The 15,084-nt window shown below is 54.0% G+C and overlaps 1 protein-coding gene across 3 annotated transcripts in view; it reads left to right on the top strand.

Moving 5' to 3' along the window:
* PRKCD (protein kinase C delta) overlaps positions 1–15,084 on the top strand; it is a 36,483-nt gene that overhangs the window by 7,100 nt on the left and 14,299 nt on the right. For 2 of the 3 annotated variants that reach the window (XM_011378391.2, XM_023522316.1), the window contains exon 2: positions 2,680–2,796. The gene's annotated coding sequence lies outside the window, so the exon portion shown is untranslated. The remainder of the gene's footprint in view (positions 1–2,679; positions 2,797–15,084) is intronic. The other variant, XM_011378390.2, reaches the window with a different exon arrangement.

The following is a 15,084-nucleotide window of genomic DNA, read 5'->3' as shown; positions in this document are numbered from 1 at the left end:
CTCCCTTATGTTCCTCTGAGCCCCCTACCCTGATGGCCCCCTTCAGGGACCATTCTGCCCCAGGCCCCTCCCAATCCAGACGCCATGCCGATGGGGGCCCAGCCATGTGAGGGGAGGCGGTGGAGGAGAGCCGGGGTGAAGAGGCAGGAGGAGGGCACTGTCAGAACTGCCGGACTTTCCTAACTTCCCCACTGAGTCCCCCACTTAAATCTGATTATAAGAATTTGCTGTAAATGGAGGGTTGTCCCTTCCTTCACTGGCCGCTGCCTTGTATACATGGATCCTCTCCTTGAGATGAGTCGCTTGTATCGGGGCGTGTAGGTATGTTGTGTCTATGTCTGCTTGAGTGTTGTTTGTCACTGTGTCTGGAACTTGCCCCTGTGATTCTTTTTCCTCATGTGTGATTTGCGAGTGTGTATGTGTGTATGTCTGTCTGGGTGTTCTGAGGCTCTGCGTGCCCTTTGCAACTATGTATATGCTATGTCTTGGTGTGTTCTTTATCATCACGCTCCCCTCTATGTGTTGGAGTGTGTGTGTATCTTTGTGTGCCCATGTGTGTGCATCCATGTGTGTCTAGAGAGTCCTATGTTGTATACTGGGTGTGTCATGGTGACCCACTGGCCATGAGTACATTCAAGGTGTTAATTGTGGGAGCCCATGGTGTTAGTATGCTAGCCTACCAGGCTCATATGTGAGTGTATCTTTATTAGTGTGTATGTATGTGCACTCACATGTTGTTCTTCCTCTCCCTCTGCCACTGTCATCAGGCTGACCTGGTCACCATGGGAGGGGACTGGTCCCTTGGGTTTCCTTGTTCCTTATGTGGACTGAGTTGGGGTGTGGCGGACAGGCCGGCAGAGGGCAGCAGTGGTGTGTGTGTGTGTGTGTGTGTGTGTGTGTGTGTGTGTGTGTGATATGTAGTGTGATGTGGAGGTGTTTGGACAGCTGTACCTAGCTGTACGGTGGTGTAAGGGATCTGGTGTCTAGGGGGAGACTGGTGGTATGGGCCTATGACTGGTGGGAGACTCACAGTCTGACTGTATGAAACTGTGAGTATGTGTGCTCTGGCAGTACTGATTGTATGGAACCAAGAGTGCTTGGGCGTGGGTATCAGGAGCAGGAGGGAATGAAACAAGGTGTGTGGTGCCTGCACCCAGGGTTCACACTGCTGGGAGGGAAGGCGAAAGCCCCAGTGTGTGGGTGAGCATGTGGGAGGCTGTGCGGGTTTAGGTGTGCACACGGCATGCTCAAGTCCAGCCCTGGCTCCTGGGGAGAAGATGGAGGTCTCCATCTCTCACCTTCCTCTACTCCCCCAAGACACCAGAGGACAAGTCTTGGAGTTTGTGGTATTGTGACCAAGACCTTGGGCTCTGGACCCAAAAAAGATTTGGGCTCAAAAATTACTGTGCCTGTTAAGAGCAAGGGGCCAAAGCTAGGCCTCTCTAGGGCTGTTTCCTTATCTGCAGAATGGAGAAGTTGTAAGGACTAGAGCTCCTGTGTCAGAGATCATTTAGCACAGCCCTGGCCCGCAGTGAGAGCTCAGTACATGCTATGTCTTATTTTGTGATCCCTCACCTCCCCGTAACTGTATGGTCCCCATTCTCCTGGGAGTTTGGGCCAATAAAAGCCCAGATAGTCCCCCAACCCAGTTTCCTGCCAGAGATCTGTCTTTTGTCCCCCTCCCATCCTCTTGACCAGACTGCTCTGTGAGAGGGAATAGGGCTGACAGAAACCCCACCAGCATCCAGCCCTGTTCATCCCACATGACACCCCCCTCCCAGTCTCAGCAGCAGTGATGGGGGAGAGAGTGGTGGGAGGTGATTTGGAGCTGTGACTGCAGGGCACTGACACCGTTTAGCTGGCACAGCTAATTGGAGTTTAAATTAAAATTAGAAATAAAATATAGACAAAAAGATAAAGCCTAAGGATGCCTCCATCTCCAGGGAATGGTGATGTGGGTATTCAGCTGGAGGAAGGGCTCACATCTGGGGAGGGGAATCTTTGGTGGAGGCTAGGCATGCAGAAAAAGTACTCAGGCTTTTCAGCCAGGACACCAGGGGTACACTGCTGCCTTTGTCATTCCTTCCAAAAATCTCTCTTGGCCTCAGTTTTTTCAGCTGTGTAATGGGTACAACAGTAATATGAGAATCACCTCAACTAGAAAGTGTAAAACAAGGAACAAAAAAGTGTCACTATTCATTTGGCACTCCTAATGTGAGTCTAGCACAGGAGCCAGCATGCCACATTATTGGAGCCTTGGAACCACCTGAGGAGATGTATTCTTCCCATTCTAAGGATGAGACAAAGTGAATCTCAGAAGGATTGCCCTAGCCCCAAGGCAATGGTACTTGACTGTACCATAGGTTTCCCAAACCCACAGGGCAACCTTTTGCAGAAGGAGGATTAGGAACAGCCTTCTTGCTGTGTCTGTAGCCTGGAAAGGCTCTGAGGGCTGAGATAGTGTTCCAAACCCTAGTATGGAGTGGATATATAGCCAGTGCCCTGGAAAAGTTGGGCCCAATACCCCATTTCACAGAGGAGAAAGCCAAGTTCAAAGAGGCCTCAAGTATCAGAGTCAGATGAGGCTGAGCCAGGCCTGTGTTGGTCACGCTGGGGCTGAATGATGAGGAGAGCCTGTTTGGTGACGCCTCCCAGCTCAGCTTTTTCTTGTTCCTACAGGTCTGCTGAGAACTGACCCAGGTGAGGGGTGCAGACCTACTTCTCCTGGTGGTTGTTGTGTGGTGGTGGTGGCAGCAGGAGCCAGAACTAAGGGCAAGGGGGAGCCAGAAGCCCCAGGTAAGACTAGGTCCTCTTAGACAGATAGACAGTGGACAGCATGGACTTCCTCTTTGGGCTTGTCCCCTTCTACCCTGGGACTCGGTTGGGGTTAGGGGACGGAATACTAGAGTCCTTGGTCTGGGTGTGGGGCCTGGGTGCCCAGAGTGGGCAGCAGTTTGCCCTGCATATGAGTGCTCCTGGCCTGGAACTGGCTTCTGGCCTAGGAAAGCCTTTGGCTTTGGAGCCTAGAGGCCTGGTGCCCAACAGTGATTATGGGCGAGGAGTAGTGACACTTTGCTGGTCAGTTATAGAGAAGGTGGTGTGTGAGCCAAGGGCTGAGGTAGATGTATCAGCATTTCATTGGTTCCTTATTTCTGCCTCAGGCAGCCTGTCCTTATCATCGCACAGGGAAACCGAAGTTTGCCCTGGGCCCTACAATGGGTTGGACACCAAGCTGGGAATGGAATGAAGTCTAGCTCCTAGCATGACTGAGCTCTTTTCCACACCCCTGTTCCCTTATTTCCCCAGCCTCTCTGGGGACAGAGGAGAGACTCTAAATCCTTCTCACCAGCCCCCAGATTCAGGGTGAGCTGGGCTGTCACTGAGGAATGTTGGGGAAGGCTGCAGTCTCTGAGACCCCTCATAAAGCTAGAAATTCCTTCCTTTGGGGCCATCCTTACCTCTTTCAGCTCCCACTGCAATGAAGAGAGCCCAGTGAGTTACTCATTGCATGTCCAGAGCCCAGTTAGCAGGATTCTGGGGGGCATTGGGGGAGGATGCTGAGGGTACCTGGAACCTAGGAAGTAACAGTGGGGACAGGTGGCAAAGGTGATCTTTTCTCCAGGCGGTAAGGGCTAGGAGTGAGGGATTGATCAGGCAGTCTTGGAAGTGAATAGACAAATGAGCCTAACTGGGGTGGAGGGGTACAGGAGGGCAGGGCCCTTACTCCTGGGGTGGGAGTGAAGCTGAACAGAAACAGAGTCTCCACTAGGTCTTCTGTTTATTCAACCTACCTGCAGATCTAGTGGGGAGGAGGTGAAGTGCCCTTAGCTGACTGGGGCCTCTGCTACCTGAGGTCAGGGGCTCATTCCCTCCCAGTACGGAGCCTCAGTCCTTAAGCAGTTCAGTTAATTAGCCTTGGAGCTAGCTTCCTTTCAATTCTCAAACATTACCTGCCTAGCTGGCATATACATATATATGCTTACAAAGGGGTACAGAAACTGAGGCTGTACTTGGCACCTATGGCCACAGACCTACGAGTGCCTGTACACGCACACATGTACACACGGACACGGGTGTTCACATGCACTCACCCACAGACACGATCAAACGTGCACAGATGCTCACTCAGTCATCCTTTCATTCAGATGCCTGCCCACACACACCACACTGTGCCCATTCTGGGTCAGGAAGGGGATGTCCTTGGTCAGGGTCATAGCCCAGCCTGTGTCTGGCACTGAGGGTGAGGTTTGAGGTGTGGCTGTGACCACAGATGGTCCATGGGGCTGGGCTGCACTTAGAGGTGGGCTCTGCCCAGGCCTTCACCAGCTATCCTGCCACCTGGCCCAGGCCCCCAGGCTGACCAGGGCTTGGCATTGAGATGGGGGCACATGGATGTGGGGGAGGGGCCATGTCAGCTGTGCTGCACCTGTTTGTGGCTGTTGCCACAGAGGAGGAAGTGGGCTGCTTGTGGTCATAGGGCCAAGGTGCTAACAGGCCAATAGGGGTCCTATCAGCTCTTCAGTCCCCTCTCATTGTCCATTCCCAGTGGAAGTGGAGTTGCTGGGCTCTGAGGACTGGAAGGCAGAAAGTGTACTTCTTCTGGGGCAGTCTGTGCACTTTCCAAGGCCTGGGCTCGGGGGAGAGGCCTGTCTATCTGAGGTGTTTCCGGAGGCTCACTTCCTCTGGGCTGCCCAGGAAGTGGTTTCAGAGTGGAACTGACCAGCCCTCTGTCTGTGGCTTGCCCCACCCCACCCTTGCCTGTAAGGGGAGCAGTGTCTGGCCAGTGGATTAGGCCAACTGGCCAGGCTTTCCACTGCCTTGGCTGGCTAGGCTTTGATGGAGGCTCAGGTAAAGGGATGGAGGACTGAGGCCATGAAGCCCCTGCAGTCCCCATAAACCCCAGCTCTTCCCTTACTCCAAGCCTGTAAGCTGAGACTTAGAGCAGAGCCTTAGCTCCAGCAGGCATGGCCCCCTTGTGTGTGAGTGGCCTCGGCTGGGCTGCATCTCTGGGATGAGGCTGCTCCAAGGTGCTGTATGAAGGAACCTGCGCAAGTGGCTCTGACACCAATGCCTCTGTTTCCCCCTCTGACAAATGAGACAATGATAGCATCCACCCTTATGGAGTTGTGCCAGAAAGAACAAATAATGTTGGCAAAGTAGCTAGCACCATGCCTGGCACATTGTGAATGTTTAAGGAGTAGAAACTGTAGTTATGTATGTAAAGAATTAGCACCCAGTTCATGGTAACTGTTCAAAAAACAGCAAGTAGTACTGATGATGGAGTTATTATGTCTGATGGCCTGGGCACTGGCCCAATGTCACAGGGCCAGGTGGCTGCAGAGCCTGGCTGAGAAACCAGGTCTCTGGCTCCGTCATCCCCTGCTCGATTCTGCCTCCAGAAGCAGTGCTGCAGGGTGGGGAAAATTTCATAAGTTCAATAGGTTCCATGTCCTCTGAGAGAAGAGCTCTAGGGTGGAGCAGCTGTGCCCACTCAGTGGCCCAGCCCCCTCCTGCCCTTTTCCCCTTCACTCCCTTACAAAGAGAAAAATAGATCTCATGACAAATAGAAGGGAAAGGCAGTCTGCAGCAGTCTGTGTCCTCCTAGGCCTCCCCCGAGCCTCCTTTCCTGCTCAGGCTCCCCGCAGGACACTGGGCTTGGAGAAGCTGAGGCTGGTGGTGAGGAGGTGGGTAGAGCCCTCCTGCCAGCCTTCAGACCCCTGAAGTCATCCTTTGACTGGGGATGGGGGTGGACATCGGGCTCATGGAGGCTAGAGGAGTGAGAGAAGCTAGAAATGCTCCCCTACACACACATCCTTGACAAATGGCAGCTGATGGCAGGGAACTGCCTGTTCCAGGGACACGCAGAAGGTCAGACCAGTGAGGGCTGGGCTGAGTTTTGGCCTTCACTGTCTGGGGCTAAGAGGCTGGGGCCTTCGAGTGTTGGAGTGATAATGATGATGGGGTAGTCGGCAGGGGCCAGGAGGCTGGAGGACTGGAGATGGGCAGGGCCTGGACTGAGGATGTGAGTGAGTGCATCCTGAAGGTTTAGGAGCAAGATCTCTGCAGGCATCAGACAGACCTGGGTTCAAATTCTCACTGGATATTTGCTGGCTGTGTACTCTTGAGCAGGGAACTGACTGCTTTGAGCCTCAGTTGCCTCATCTGTGAAATGGGCAGATCAGGGAGTGTCCATCTGAGACCTAAATGATGAGAAGGAACCAGCATGTATTTTGGGGAAGGGGGAATGGAAGACAGAACAGCAAGCACAGAGGCTCCTAAGTGGGGTGGGACTTGGCTGTTCAGGGAACTGAAAAGGGTCATTGTGGCTGGGACAGAGGAATGACGGAGGGCAGTGGCTGAGGAGGTCAGGGAGGTAATGTGGGCCAGTTGGAGGTGGGAGGACTGGTCAGGGAAAGGAGTCTGAACTTACCAGAAGGGAAACAAGAAACGCTGGGGCTTAGGCAAGGGGTGATGAGATCTGCTTTACTGTCTTAAAAGACCCACATGGTCTCTGCGGCAGAGGGACTGTAGGGGCCAGAGCAGAGGACGGAGAGCAGTGAGCAGGTAGCTGCACCTCCTGGGGAAGATGGCGCCAGAATCAGGGCAACTGGTGGAGAGAAAAGAGGACTTAAGCAGAGACCGCAGAGGTGGAAATGATAGTGTTGCTGTGTCGGGAGGAAGGGGGAGGAGGAAAACGACCCCCAGGTGTCCACCTGAACAACTGGGCAAGCACTGGTGCTGCTAGGAGATGGGGGGCACTTGTGTGGGAGAACATCAGTAGGTCTGTTTTAGACATGTTGGAGCACCTCTAGAGAGTGGCGAGGTCAGGGAGATAGGTGGGTTCAGGACGGTCTGGGCTGAAAGTGGGGACTTGAGAGTCGAGAGGTAGCACATACAGCCCAGATTGAGGAGGAGAGGGTTCATGGGACCTTTGTTGGGGAAGTTTGAGAGGCCCTGGGTACAGGCCCAGAATGGCTGTCCCTTGAAGGTCCCTGCCAAGGTGCCCAGGAGGGCAGGATTGTGGTGGCTGAGCTACTGTTTTCACAACAGCCCCGGAAGCTTTGGATCATGTCTGTGGCTGTGTTGGGTAAACAGGTGCAGTGGAGCAGCCAGTCACCAAGGCCCAAGACTGGATCCGATGTCTTCTTGGTGTGGGCTGTGAGTGCTGGGGGCTGGTGGAGGGGTGGGGAGTTAGGAGGAGGATTGCAGCGTCTTCTAGTATCGGGGATGGAGAAAACTTAGAGGTGTACATTGTTAAGACTGAGAAACTGAGGCCATGGGAGGGACAACAGCTGGCCTGGGGTCTACCAGTGAACTCATGCTATCTTTGCCTAGCCTGGTCTCTTCCCAGAGCCGGGCACTGCAGGGCTGAGTGGCTTGAGAGAACCTCTTTAGCCACCGATCCAAGGAAGTTTGGAGTCCCCTATAATTTCCAAGGATAGCTGGACATGGGCATTGGGATGTGAGAGGAGAGGGCCAGATGTGAGGACGGCAGTAGTGATAAAGATGATAGTGACAGCTGCCTCAGTGCCAGGAGCTGCATTCAGCACAACTTCCAAGGCAGGGCAAGATCAGTCCCTTTTACAGATGACGCCAGAGTACCTTGGCCAAGCTCTCAGAGCACCCGGAGAAGACCAGATCTGAACTAGCTTGTCCAGCCCACACCCAGGCCCCCACTCTCCAGTTCTTCTGTTCACTGCCTGCCATGGGATGGTGTACCACAGTCATGCCTCTCCAGTTTTCTCCTGATCCTAAAGTGGAGAGGGATCATCTGGGCCTTCTCCCCTTATAGGAATGGATGGCAAAAGCCTTAGGTAGCCAAACACAAAGATGAGGACTCTAGTAGGAGGCTTCTGTGGGTGCACAGAGAGAAGGGCTGAGGAGTGAACTTGGGGCCCATCTCTGTGGGGGCTGGTGGGGAAGTTTTCCCACCCCCAACCACATGCACATGCCTTTGCCCAGCTGGAGGCCAGAAGGGCAGATCTGGGGCTAGAACCAGAGGGTCCCTCTCTGCCTTTGCTGGGGGCTGCCCCATTGGCTTTGTGGCTTTGGATGAATTGTTTCATCTCTCTGTGAGTTTCTGCCTAGTGAGTCTGGAGCTCAGTGGAGGTCATGTGTGTAGTGCCTGGCATGGCCATCTTACCTGTGTAGGTGCGAGCCCTCCCCTTCTGTGCATGAGGCCTGTGACTACCACCCGTGACCCCCGATCTCATCCTCAGCCTCCGCTGACTTCCCCTCAGACAGGTGGGCAGAGGAGGCCTGCCCAGCGATGAGCCTGACCCGCCCACTCCTTCCTGACCAGCCCAGTCTTCCCTGACACAATTTGGACTTTGCTCTGGGCCAGGAGGGACTTTCCCCACCTCCCCTGGTTGGGAGGCCTAGCCTGCCTGACACCCAGCTGCCCTTCCCTCTCCCTCATTTCCCCAGTCACTGTGCCCCAGGGGCTGTGGTGGAAAAAAGCTACATTTGGACTTTCCTGGTGCCAGATTCCAGTCAGGCACGTGTGGGCCCTTCCAGGCTTGTGTTTTTATTTTTGTGCCCATGTGTACATTATGTGATACATCACCCTGTGTGTACATGGATCTCTGTGCTGGTGAATGCACGAGAGTATTAATGTGTGGGCCTGGATGTCTGTTGCCATGTGAGAGCCAGGGTGTGGGAGTGTGTTTCTCAGAGTGTCACTGAGTGTCGAAGGAATGAGTATGTGCCTATGACTACAGCTGTGTGTGTGTGTGTGTGTGTGTGTGTGTAACAGCAAGCACAGCTCCCCGTGTGTAACTGTGTGTTTCGATTGGTGGGTGTGCCATATGTGCACATGTGTGTGGTTATTCTAAGAGAGGCCCTGATGTACCCCCCACCCTGTTTCCTCACAGAGGCTCCCTTGTCCTCAGTCCTGCCATGAAGGGGCCTTTATTTCTCCCTTGGGGTTACCCAGGGGTTCCTCCCTCTGGCTGAGCCAAGGGCTTCTCCAATCCTGGGACTAACTGAGTGACTCAAGACTTGTGCATGGTGTGGGCTATGCCCCCAAGGAGGTCCTACCCACCACACCTGCTGTCAGGGGTGGGTGGGAGCTGATGGCAGCCAGAGTCTCATGTCCTGCTCCTCAAACCCTTCCAGACTCTCTGGCTTAGTGGGCCCATGACACCTCAACTCATCCCTCAGATCGAAGCTCTCCGTGACTCCCCCAGGCAGCAGACCCTCCAGCCCCCATATTACTCCAGCCCCTCTCACTCCCTTCTTTCTGCTCGCTGCCTGAGCAGTGATCATATCCTCCTCTGTAATTATATATTTATGTGACTGTTCCTACCAAGCTGAGTTCCATGGGCCTGATGTGTCTTGTCACTGTAGTGCCTGCTATCTGGCTGGGCCTGAGGAGGGCTGGTGGTTACCTGGGGCTGGGCTGGGCCTTTGGGACCTGTAGTTCCCACCCTATCATATGCAGATGTCACATTGTCTACGTGTTTGTTTTCCTGAGAAGAGGGCCTAGGTCTTTCATTGGTTCTTAAGATATTGTCATCCCTTTAACATTGCAAAAGTTTCAGTCATGCTGCTCATGCCTCACCTCTGATTCCCATCTGAGTCCAGTGGGCTAGGTTGGGCCTGGCAGTGGAATTTTTGAAAATCCCCTGAACAGTTAGGTGTGCAGCCAGGGCTGAGAAGACTGAGCCAGAGGCAGAGACACTACCCAGACAGCAGACCCAAGTCCTCAGCAGGAGCAGGATCCCAGACACAGGATCCCAGTGCACAGGTTATCTGTAGGAGGCATGGGGGTCAGGTAGCAGCTGGCTTTCTGGGGAGTGTGCAAAGATCCCCCAGGTCTGACCTTTAGAACTGTCTGGAAAGAAACAGAGGAATTCAGGAGGACATTCTGGCTAAGGGAACTGCATATGCAAAAACGAGGAGGCCTGAAACTGGGGCAAAGTGAGATCTGAGGTGGAGCACAGGCCAGGGCCAGGCTGAGGCATGAGCTTTCTCCAAGGACAGTGGGAGTCCAGGAGGTTCCAAGCTGTGGGGAGAATGAATGAGGAGGGGCCAGGAGCGGTAAGAGATGGGAGGGTTCCCTGGGGGAAAGGAGGAGCGTCTAGGCAGAGTGGTTGATGTGTATAGGGTGAGGGAGGGGGCCAGAAGGAGCCTGGGGTGTGGGGGATGAGGAGCTAGTCCTGGGGAGGAACAGGTATGGGGAGTATCTCCTGCTCTGGGACTTGGCCTTGACCTGAGACCGTAGCTGATCCTCCTCCCAAGACAGGGCTGGACAAATGGGGGCTATGACATAGAACCTTGTGAGGGGCCTTGGAAGGGTCTTGCTAGCCCTTCCCCTCCTCCACACCCTGCTCTTCTTGCTGAGCCCGTTTCCTGGGTTGTGAAACCCCTGTGGCCTCCTTAACGTGCTTCCATCTAGGAAGGCTGCCTGGGGAGGCCAGCCTCCCAGCCAAGCTGCTACTCGCCTACCTGCCCAGCCTGGCAGCTACTGCCACACCTGGCCCCCTTGTCCTGTTTCAGCTCTGCCAGGGACAGCCTTGGTCCCTCCTGCTGATCACAGTGCCTCTTACTCTTCTTCTCTCCCACTGCCTGGGCCTCACGTGCCTTCTCCCTCCTTCATTCATCCTTCAAGGCTTATGTGGGCTGGACCTTGGCAGGATCTCCATCTCAAGGAGGGCCTAGTCCAAAACCACCCCCACCAGTCTTGACTGGCAGCAGGTGGTGCTTTGTATGGGTGGGCAGCAGGGGCTGCCCCAAAGCTGGGCAGGTGCACATGGAGAGAGTTTCATGGAAGGGGCATCCTCTGCTCCTCAGGTGTCGGTTTAAGGGAGCAGAACCCAGACCTACCAGGGGCCTCAGCTGATCTCTACTCACTCTTGCTTTCCTGGTCCTCAGTCTGTCACCTCTTGGTTGCCTGGCAGACTTTCTGAGGGAGCCTCCCTCCATCTTCACACACACTCTAAGAGCTTGAACAAGGTCTTTCTTTCTAGGCCCCACTTTGCTCCTCTGTCTAGTAGGCATCACCCTGTGGCCTGTAAGACGGAGTCAAATGCCAAGGAAGGGCTGGAGTGGAGGGGACCTCATTGTCCTCGGTTTCTGCCTCTGTACAAAGAAGAGATGGGCATGTCAGTCTCTGAAGGCCCATCTCTTGGAGATGTTTTGACTTGCTGGGCTTTATTTTTCACCTTCAACAAAATTGTTATCAACTTACATGCTGTAGAAAAATTAGAAAATACATTCCTGTTTCTGTTTGTGTCACCCCTTAGGCCATGTCCTCCACCTTGCCTTCCTTGCTGAAACACACTCATGTGCACACGTATGGATGTGCAACATTCATACTTGTCTTCTGTGTCCCAGGAGCTCTGACCGGTACAGTTACTCTGGTCAGCTTGAGGTCAGCCTTGTCCACTGCTCTAGACAGGCTGGGAGCAGATTTCCATTGCCCCGAGGAGGTGACGTGCCTGGTCTGGCCTAGCCTGGCACCACCTTTCCTTCCTCTGGGCTGCTAGTCTAGGGCATGGTGGGTAGCAGGGCCAGTGGGCCCTCGCCCCCTGAAGCTGGAATCCAGTACGGCCTAGCCTTTTCCAGGGTTTGAGAACCAGAGGCTGGCCCAAGTGGCTGGGACAAGAAGGAGGGCAGCAGTTCAGGGGTCTGTACGACCTGCGTTGTATAGAAAGGGGCGGTCCTCAAGGTCAGGCCTAGGACTGGCCTAGAGCGGGTTGGGTGAATAGACTCCGGTCAAGCACAGGGTACCTGTCCTATTTGTTTTCTGTCTTCATGAATGTGTTGTGTGTGCTGCTCTCTTTCCCTTCATCTCTTCTTGACATGGCACATTGGAAAAAATGTGGGCTGAAATATCAGGCAGGCCTGGATTCAAATCTTTCTGCCACTTACCGGCGTGTGGTCTTGGGCAAGTCACTTAGCCTTTCTGAATCTGTTTCTTCATCAGTAAAATACCCATCTCCTGGACCTGTACAGAGATAAAGTATGTTAATGCCATTATAAGCCTAATCTGGTATGTTGTTGGCCTCAGAGAAGGACGATCCTTCTTATAAATGGGGGCTCTGAGATTCACACCCAGACCCTTTGACTCCAACCAAGTCCAGTGCTCTCTGCTTCATTGGGCTGCCTCCCTTGTGTGCTGGAGAAGCAGGAGAGCAGAAACTAGGAGACCACAGGTGGCTGGGAAAGTCCTGGCTGGCCTCAGCTGGTCCCAAGGATCTGGCCCCTATAGAACCCTGTGTGGGGTCCAACCCTGCCACCCCCATGGCCCTGCAGAACAGCAATGAGGCTGAGCCAGGGGCCTTCCTCTGGGGCCTGTGGGCCTATTTGCATGAGGCTATAAATAGTTGGTACACCTTGCTTTTGTGCCATTTCTTTACCTCCGGCCTCACCACCATTGTTCAGACACTCCACAAGGTAAGTGGATGACTCTGGCTCCACTGTGCAGGGGGGTCTTGGTGTGTAGGGGTCCAAGACCTCTTCACCAGTTCGTCTTCACCCAGTCTGTCTCCCTCCTGGAGTCCAGGTAGTGCAATGGGGTGGAGGGAGTGGAAGAACCTGGCTGGAGCCATGATCTAGTTTTAGTCCTAGGACTAGGTGATCTAACCCTAGGGTTACTGCTGAGGAGCACCAGGAGGTCTCCGTCTTTGTGGTACTGTGGCTGGCTGTGCAGGTTTGGAGCTGGGGCCTGCTGTGGTTGTGGTTTTCCCTCTAGTGGCTTCTAGCTAACTGTGAGCAGCAGCTGCCCTGAGTGTGACTGCAGAGAGCTGGAGGACAGGCCTAATGGGCCCCGGGCTGGGCTTTGCCTCACCTTCCTAGGGCTTCTCTGATACTCTCTACTCTCCCCTCCTCCATTTAGCCCTTGAGTGGTCCCCATGGACAGCTCCTGCTAGGCCACCTAGAGGCAGAGGAGATCATGGAGTCTGAGGGCTATCTAGGCTAGGTCCTAAGGGGAGGCACTGGGCAGGAGGAGCTGCCAGAAGGTGTTTGGTGCACCTGCTGCTTCAGGCTGAGCAGCTCTGTGCTCTTGGAGACTTGGTTGCCCTATCTGAGAAGTGGGCTCAATTATCAGAACTGTCTTCCCAGGCTGATGGGCAGGTGGAATGGATGCCATGGGGGATGTGACTGTATTTTAACTGAGAAAGGAAGTGCGCAGGTGAGAGATGGAAGGAAGAAAGGATGATAGCATTAAAAAGACCCTACCCGGAGGCCTGGGGGATTGATGTTGGGTCTTGTCCCTACACATCATCATGACAATGTACCAAGGGACCACTCTATCTGGAAGATGGGGGAGGGGGGAGTTGGGGAACGAAACTCAGAGAAGCCAAGGGCCCTGCACGGAGCCCCATAGGCAAAGCAACATTGGTACCAGGGTCTTACACCCAGTTTGACCATTATTTTGCCGCCCAGGGCTGTCCTCTCTCCGCTTTCCCCAGGAGCCAAGCTCCTGTGGCGCAACTACCGTTTCATCTCTGCCCACCTGCCCACTCAACCCTCATCCACTGAGACACTCAGAAAGACTGTCATTGCCCCACCTGGATCTCAAGGTTATCTTGTGAGGAGGCATGAGGCTGAGCCATATCTGGTGGGTTCAGGCCCTGGGTATGTGGACACTGATATGTGGCAAGTATATGTTATGCAGAGGTGCTGCCGAACATTGTGGACCCCCAGGGAGCACTCACTTGGGTGTTCCACACCTCGGACCTCCAGGCCAGGCAGGGTGGCAGGAGGGGCATGATGTCTTTTTTGCTTGGAGGTTTGGGACACTTATCCAGACTCCTACACCCATTCCCAGCCAGACCCATGCAGCTCACTCTTCACTTCAACATTGCCTGAGTGCCCACCATGCACCACCCACTCACGTCCACACAGGCACACACATCTCCACAGCTGTGCAGTCAGTACACCCACATGTACCTTCACACATATTGACTCGTACACTCATGCATGTTCTGTCCCAGGGAGGAAACAGTGGGAGCCCACAGTTGGCTCTCCCTCCCTATTACTGAGAGGTCATGGCAGCTGCTTGGCTTGGCTCAGGCTGAAGGCTTTGAGACCTGGGTTCAGACTCTAGTTTGCACACCCACTCTCACTCCCTCTGAATAGGAGCCAGGCCCAGGTAGGGGACATGGTGGTGTCTGCCCCTCCTGGTTGCTCCTCTCTACTCTGGCTGCTGGCCTTAGAGGACTGGCCAGTCTACTGGGCTCGGCTATAGGCTGAGGTCAGTGTTTCCTGTGAGCTCATCTGGGCTGGGAGCTCCCAGCAGACTGGTCTAGCTGCTGCTCCGGCTTCCTTGTGGAGGAGCCGCGGGAGCCATCCCAGGGTAGTGTGGCTGCTGCATGTGCTCACATACTTGTGTGTGGGTAGGGGTGCGTCTCTGAGTCTGCCTCTCTGCCAGTCTATTGTGTTCAGGATGGAACATGAGTACATATGTACGTGTATGTACATGAGCAAGTGTTCATTCAGCCAGGGTTATGGAGCGCCGTCCTGTTTGGGGCCTAGACCTGGAGCCAGTGTCTGAGTAGGTGTATAGGAGTATGCAAGCGTGGGCTTGCACATGTGAGCATCCTCCATCAGGGTCACCTCTTGTAGTGACCCTCTATTTGAGGAACGGTGAGGAATGGGGGAGCATGGGGCCAACCTGTGTAATTTAAAAAGCAAATTCAGCGTTACATTGAACATTAAAATAGTGTTATATTTGGAAAAAAAATTTGTTTGAAAGTGCAGGCAACCTTCTGCGTAGATGAGAGGCCCCCGGTCCCAAACAAAGTCAGTGCTTCGTTAATAGAATCCCAGCTTCAGGGGCTGGCTTGGCCTCAGGGTGTCAGTTTCCCTGTCTGAAAACAAACTGGAGGTGGTTATCTAGGCCCTGCTTGTCTGCTTGAGTAGTTAGGAGCAAAAATCTTTGAAAACCAGAAAGGGCTATGTGGGGCAGGATGTAGGGAGGAGGGGCCACTGGCCTGCCCATTTTGGCCAGCACATGCCGGGTACCTGGCATATAGTAGATGTGCACAGTTGGGTATTAAATGGGCATTGAATGACTCCTCAAATGAACATCTAGGGGTCACAGAGTCAAATGGCTCCAGGGCCCAGGTAGGTTTT

Source organism: Pteropus vampyrus, unplaced genomic scaffold, assembly GCF_000151845.1.
Source record: "Pteropus vampyrus isolate Shadow unplaced genomic scaffold, Pvam_2.0 Scaffold337, whole genome shotgun sequence".
Taxonomy (NCBI): domain Eukaryota; kingdom Metazoa; phylum Chordata; class Mammalia; order Chiroptera; family Pteropodidae; genus Pteropus; species Pteropus vampyrus.
The sequence above is the reverse complement of the archived record's forward strand: the minus strand, read 5'-3'. Positions and strand labels throughout refer to the sequence as shown.